The following is a 7011-nucleotide window of genomic DNA, read 5'->3' on the forward strand; positions in this document are numbered from 1 at the left end:
CTGCAGCCCTGGAGGCAGTGCCAGCGCACTGTCCCGGGGCCGGGCCCTCCAGGGGCCCTGTCACAGCCAGACGCTGCGTGTCCTTCGTGTCCTGCAGTCCAGGGGCAGGTGCGGGAGCCTACCAGACCTGCAGGCCGTCCCGGGTCCGGGGACAGCTGCCCTCATGCCCCAGGGCCCCTACTCTCCTCTGCCCTCACCCCACAGGCAGAGACTTCCTGCCAAACCCAGGACACTGCGATCTTAAAAAAGGGCTGAATCTCAGCTGTTTCTTCCCCCCGCCTCACTGGGTCGTGTCCATTCAGAGGAGATACCCCTCCAGTCTCCACTGAGCTATGAGGATCCCGACTTTGCAAGTCACCTCCTGGGAGCGTCCGACCTCCGGGACCCCAGCCGGGTTGATCTCTGCTTCCTCTGCCTGGCAGTGGGGTTGACATTGTGAGGAATTTTCTGGTAAATTTGTGGATACGGTCATTCGGCTCCAGACAAAACCCAGCACCGTCTGCATTTGATTTCAGTCCATCATGAGCTTGTCTTTTCCTGAGTGGTTAGGGTTGGCTGTGGGTGGGTGGGGGGAAGGCTACTGGGGGGTGTGTTTCATGAGAAAGATTCTGGGGGCATTAAGAGAGAAAACAGAAAAATTCATGACTAGTTGGAAGTTAGAAAGAGCCATCACACTCTTCACACTGCGTGCTTGAGGGGTCAGTGACTCGGGAGCCATGGGCGGATCAGCTGAAAATGCCACCTGTGCCCCTGGGGACACGCATTCATTCGCACAGCCCTTGAGACGGGAGTTGTTTCATCCTGATTTTAAGAAAATATCTGGAGAAGCACATATTGGTGTTTGCCTTTCTGCCACGTCATGATGGAAAAGTCACAGCCCCTGAGCTGGCCATTTACTGAGCAAAAATGAAATCCCCATAAATTCCCCACACAGAAATCACACAGGTAAGGTTTTTCTCTAATGAAAAATCATTTTTTCATTTTTTTTTAATGTTTAAAAGGTAAAAATCGTCGTTACTAGAGGGAAAATGCAAAATGAGCGCATCGGAGATTTCACTTTCATCATCAGCCAGTGAGGAGACCAGCAAGACGGTAATGACCATGCATTCAAAACAGAGTCACACACACACACACACATACAGAAGTGACTAGAAATGTTGAATTTATAGATGGATCGAAATCGGTCAATACCCACAAGGCAGTAGTTATCTGAATCTCCAATAACTCAGACATAATATATTTATATTCCTGTGGTCAAGAGTCATTCTCACTATCACTCAGCTTCTTCAGTTTACAGGTGGTAAAATAGCTCCAGTCGGAGACGGCGTGGACTTCCCCAAGTTTTCGTGTGAGTGTGTGTGTGTGTGTGTAATTTTTAATTGAATTTGTGGGGTACTTATTGTTAGAATAAGAAATGAGTTGGCAATAATTATTTTTACTAATTTTTTTATAAAGAAGTCATGTTCATAAGTAATAAGTAAATGATTTGTCAAGGTGATGTCACTCAATTCTTTTAGCTTGTTCTGAGTTATATGCCAAAAATCACACAATGATCAATCACCAAAATTATTTTTAATGATCCACCAGCTGATAATTAAGTTTTGCTTCAACTGTACTGAAAGTGAAGAATTTGAGACAGCCTGACTTGCTACCAGCACTACAGCCCTTTGCTCTCTCAGCGCAAATCGTGACCTGCTCCTTGGTTGCCTCCGAGGCTGTTACAGGCTAGACCAGCGCCCCAGGACAGCTGAGTGTGAGCGTGCCCTTTACAGTGTGGGCAGGGTTCGGGGGGCTGCAGATGACGGGCCAGCATCACTTCTGCTCCTCATGGAGCTCTTGATATGTTTGGCACAGAGCAGACCCTTTAAAATTAACAACAACAAAATCCTGAATGAATAAATAGATGTCTAAGGCAGATTCACCATGAAACAACAGAGCTCAAGCTTCAGGACCTTCTTTACTGGGGCTCCTTCCGGGGGGCGGGAGGATGCCTCAGGAAATGGGCCACAGGAACACGCGTTTCTTGAGTGACCTTCACGATGTGCAATGATAAGTTGCAAACATAAGACCCTCTAAGGAAGACGAACTAACGGCTTCTCCCGTTTTTATTTCCTATCAATCACACCTTCCCTTGGGAGGGTGAGCTGGAGTGGCTGCAGGGAAGGGAACAATAGGATAAAGGGATGTGACTCCCAGGCCCTCTCCTCTGCCGACTTACTGCTGAACACCCTGAGGGAGCTGGCTTCCGGGAGTGTCTCTACCACACGCTGTGTCTACTGGCCCAGCCCCAAGACTGCAAGACGCAGGGCCAGAGATAACAGTCAATCCCAGGGCACCCGCTGTGGGTAGGGAGGATAAGTAGGTCTCACGTGCACAGGTTCAGAAGCGAGTCTGCAGGAGGCTCCTCCAGCCGTCACCGTGTAAAACTGCACAGAGGATCATCAATATTGGTCAAAAGTTCATTCTGCTTTCTTCTTTCTTTCTGGATGGGGTTGGAATATCTGATAAAAAAAGGAAGTTTTGTTTTTTTTTTTTTACTGGATTTAGAAAGACGAAACATTTTAATAAAGCAAATGAGAAATCATAGAGACTTGATTTGGATGTATGTAAATGTACATCTTTTGAATGCATATGAATGTATCTCTGTGAATGTGTTTGGGTATCTATCTTCTTTTGGCAAGCCTAAATTCGTTAAAGAATGAAGAGATAATTAATATTAAATTCAAGAGAGTACAAACAAAATGAAAAGTTGTGCAATGGAATCCATAAGAAATATTCTGATATAGAGTACTAAATTTTGACCAAAAGAATGTTCAGATTGCTTCAAAGCCAGTAATTCATCAACAGGAAGAGATAAATTCTGACTAGAAATTATGAATAGGATTGAATTATTGGAAAATCTAATCAGTGAGGATGCCAGAACTGTCTGAACACTTTGGGGAAAAGATTTCAAGCGAGTTAATCAACCCTGCAAGTGACTGTGTGCCCATGAGAAACGGCTCCCACGTGATGGGAAAATGAGGCTCCCCAATAGAAGGAAGCCCCCAGACAGGGTCAAATGGGGACCACAGGCAGGTCCCAGTACATCGTCACTTCTGTGTGGCCTTCATTTACGAGGAGACATTTCCTCGTTAGGACACGCTTTCCAGAACAGCCCATCCTCACGGTCCTGCTCGCATGGGAAGGAGCTGGGAGGCTTTTTCTCCCCTGGAGATGACTGCCTGGGTGAAACCTCCATGTGTCCTTGAGCGCTGAGCCTGAGCAGTCCTTCCTGCCGGTCCCAAGCGGTAGGCTCCCAGCTGGCCCGGGTTCCCACGCACCCCCAAGGCCAGCCCTGTCCCTGTGGTCACTCTGGCTGATTGCGACTTCCTCTTCGGCTGAGACCAAGCTCAGCTCAGGACACGGCAGAGATGAGGGTGGTCCCGGCAGCGGAGTCCCTGGACCGTCATCTCGGTTAGATTGCTCTCACATCCCCAAAAGACTCCCTCACCCTGGAGAGCTTTTAGATGAACACATGGCCAAATGTGGGGGCCACGGTGTTGGAGCTGATGAGCAGGCCACGCTGGGATCCTCGGCCAGTGTCCCCTGAAGTCCAGTGTTCGACACGGAGACCTGACTGGACAGGGACCCCAAGTGACGCAGGCTCACGCCCTCTGCTCCCTGGCAGTGGGGCAGCGGGTCTCGATTTAGCTGCACCGGTCACCACTGCACAGCCATCCTCTCCACCCTGCCTTCTGTCTTTCAAGCTCGACAATCTGACGCTCCATCCATCCCGCCTCGAGGAGGAGTCTGTGTTCAGGCTTTGCCTCCCCGGCTGATGCTCCCCTTTGGCGTCAGTGTGGGTCCTTGCTCTGAAACGACGGAGACTGGTGCTCCCGACTCGAGTGGAGACACCCCCCGCCCGCCGCAGCAGTGTCTGCCCTGCCGTAAAGAGCTGGGGGGAAGCACCTGGGGCGGGGTCGTGCAGCTCAGCCCCTAGCCCGGCCGCCCTGCACCATCCTGCCGACTCAACCCTGCCAGCCCTGCTCTGCTCACAGACGTCTTCCGGTTCTTCGTCCAGAGTCAAATCTCTGCCTCAGCATTTTCCTCCGGCTCAGGAGGGAGAAGCAGAGGGTGGAGGGCGCTGCCCGCCTGGCCCCGCCGACCTCCGGGGGCGTCCTGCTGGCTGGCAGGGGGGTGATGGACGGCGCCCCTTCTCGAGGGGGCGGGTGGGACAGGGCGCCTTGGCCTGAATCTGTCCAGTTAGCAAAACAGGGGGAGCTGCCAAGACAAACAGCTGAGGTATGAGGGCTCGCAGCTCACAGTCGCTGCAGGGTGACAGGCCCCGGGGAGCGGGACGTCAAGGATGCCGCTTGGAATAGCTGGGATGGCGAGCATTCTTTCCCAGAGGAGGGCTGGACCTGGCGCGGGGGGCAGGCACGCGCGACCCCGGCGCCCGGGAGCGGGGGGCTCACTGCTGCTGCACCACCTCCAGGGGTCGGGGGCTGGGCAGCACCCACTGCTCAGCGTCTCCCACGCAGGGGCCCCGCCCCCCCACCTCCTGGCCGCGTCCAGCGCCAGCCTGGCCGTGAATCGGTTATATCAAAACAGCCCTTGTAGCGCATAATCATTTTCATCTGGTTTGGGGGAAAAGCGGCAGTGAAATGTCTGCTGGGCCGTGGCTTGGGCCAGCCGGGCAGGCCTGCAGAGCTGGTGCTCGGCCGGGGGAGCAGCTGACAGGCCAGCCAGGCCTGCTTTACGGCCTCCAAAGCCTGTGCTGACACGGAGGATCGGGGTAGGATTTATGGTCAGCGCAGGCCATCACCCAGCACCGAGAGTTGGTCATTACAAGCTGCATGACAGCTGGAATGCAGTCGTCACTTGGAGGAATATTTATTTGGTTTTTAACTTTTTGGATGAATCTGGTTTTTAGAAAGCAAGGGCCCCCTAGGAAGTCAGACCATGCCATTATTGCATCCAAGCCGTTATGCAGTTGCTGGCCAATTATGTAATCCTATATGGAAAACACAGCCGAAGGCAGGGCAGGCCCCTGGACACAAGGACTCGTGTCACCAGCCTCGCCCCGCGGCTCCGCGGCGTTGCCCGCACCTCGGTGTCACTGAGGCACCCGAGAAGCCAGCGCTTGTGCCGTCTGCCCAGCCCTCCACCTGCCCAGACTGCGGAGACAGTGACCTTGATGGAGCAGTGACATCCATTAGCACGGTCCCCTCTGACTCCCTGCTGAATTCCAGGTGATAAACAGCGCAGTGCGAACAGAGCTGGACACTCTTAGAAAGCCCCCGTCAGCCCGAAGCTTTCCGTTAAGCTTCTATCACATCTCCTTTTCACGCTGAAATCATCCCAAATGTTAACATTTCTGCTCTCAAGCAAGTCACAGCTTAGAATTAACGATGCTCGCCCGTGACTTCTTTGGACGGTCCTCGTGTCGTCCAGATAAGAACCCTGACGTGCATCGACAGACACACTGCCGCTTCCTTAAAACACTGCCCACCACTTCTGGTATCTTCTTCAGCTCGTCCCGCCCCACTTAACCATCCTAATTTTCTTTCCAGAATTCGAGTCCTGACAGCGCTTCTCCTCGGGAAGACCCATCCTTTTCCAGGGACCCGGGCAAGAAGGCGGGTCGCCCTCGAGGCCGTGTCCAGCCTCTTGCTGTCAAGCAGTCTCACGGGTCAGCCGAGGGTCCCCAAGCCCGACCCCTGCCCCCGGCAGGCAGTGCCTGGTGTGGAAATCCTCCGAGCTGTTCGCTTCTGCGTGACCATCACGCTCCCCGGCGTAATTCACGGTTTACCATGGACACCCCTTGAAAATTCTTGAACGCCAGGGGCTGCGCAGAGGTTCCTGGGCGAGTCGCGTGTATGACAGAACTGATCTGTTTTCTGTGCTGGGAGTGGCACACGCCTGGGTGCTGCCCTGACCACGCGGAGGCTGGTCGGCCCGTGGACTCTGCTCTGAGTGTTCACACGGCAGCGTCTTCACCCCGGGATTCCTCTGAGTGAGATGGGCACGTGCTTGGTGCAGGTTAAAGTTCAGAAGAGAGGCAGAAACATCGCAGAAGCAGCCTTCAGGGGGAGCCCACCCAGGAGCTCAGATTGCGCTGAAAACACCCCAGGTCCTGGTTCGTGCCGGTGTGGTGTCTCCCCGGCTGCGAGCTCCTGAGGTCAGCACGGAGGAGAGAAGCAGGAGTCCCCTGGAAGCCCCTCAGAAGGGCCTGCGTTGTTGAAGGGTTGATTGCTTCTTCAGACACAGTGAAGCATTCACACCGGTGTGCACGGACCTCCCTTCCAGACCTAGAATTGTGCTCAGCTCACAGGCTCCTTACACCAGGAGCGCCTCTGGCGGTGTGACGTGACCCAGGGCACTGGGCATCCAGGACCAGCCACCCTGGTTCACCCCAGGGTCTCATACAGCCATGACTGGGTGTTGCCGACCAGGGTATAATATCTGTTTATTTTTGCTGAGCTCACAGAGTCAAACTCATAGACATGAAATGTAATTTTCACACAATTCTGGCCTATTTCAGACCAACATTCTCTTCTGAGGGCTGCCTGCACACAGGAGCGCCGGGTCTGTGGATTTCATCAAAAATGAACAAACAGATCCGTTGATGGTTACTGGTTTAATAACCCATTTTCGTGCCACAAAAGTCTAGAATTAAAGCTAATGGACTTAAACAAATCATTGGTTTTGTGAGGCTTTAAATCTATGGGCTGTAAACTATAAACTTAAAGGTATGTTTTACTAAAGGTTATGTTACAGCAAGTTGGAGGGAAGGAAGAGCTAAATAAATGTGTCATCGATCTGAAATAATAGAACTAATCAAGTGTTGGACAGAGGGATAAATAGGTAGGTAGGTAGCTAGGTAGACACAGATAGATGATAGATACACACACACATATATACACATAACAGTAGATAGATAAACACGTGCATAATAGATGGAAACTGATTTTTGTTAGTGGATACTGGGCTATAAAATAAACTGGAATATAATTTATTTTTAGCAAAAAT

At 52.2% G+C, this 7011-nt stretch overlaps 2 long non-coding RNA genes across 3 annotated transcripts; one reads left to right on the plus strand and one right to left on the minus strand.

The window, feature by feature from the left end:
- Positions 1–1553: 1553 nt before the first annotated feature.
- On the minus strand, positions 1554–5874 carry LOC138425215 (uncharacterized). 2 transcript variants are annotated; one of them, XR_011251126.1, is made up of 3 exons: positions 5173–5874; positions 2370–2501; positions 1554–1862 (listed from the first exon to the last, which is right to left on the minus strand). It is a non-coding gene; the product is annotated as an uncharacterized lncRNA (long non-coding RNA). The 2 variants fall into 2 exon arrangements; XR_011251127.1 differs by lacking the exon at positions 5173–5874 and adding an exon at positions 3491–4054.
- On the plus strand, positions 4990–6678 carry LOC138425216 (uncharacterized). Its single transcript, XR_011251128.1, has 2 exons — positions 4990–5231; positions 5553–6678. It is a non-coding gene; the product is annotated as an uncharacterized lncRNA (long non-coding RNA).
- Positions 6679–7011: the final 333 nt, after the last annotated feature.

This window comes from Ovis canadensis, chromosome 20, assembly GCF_042477335.2.
Source record: "Ovis canadensis isolate MfBH-ARS-UI-01 breed Bighorn chromosome 20, ARS-UI_OviCan_v2, whole genome shotgun sequence".
Lineage (NCBI taxonomy): Eukaryota > Metazoa > Chordata > Mammalia > Artiodactyla > Bovidae > Ovis > Ovis canadensis.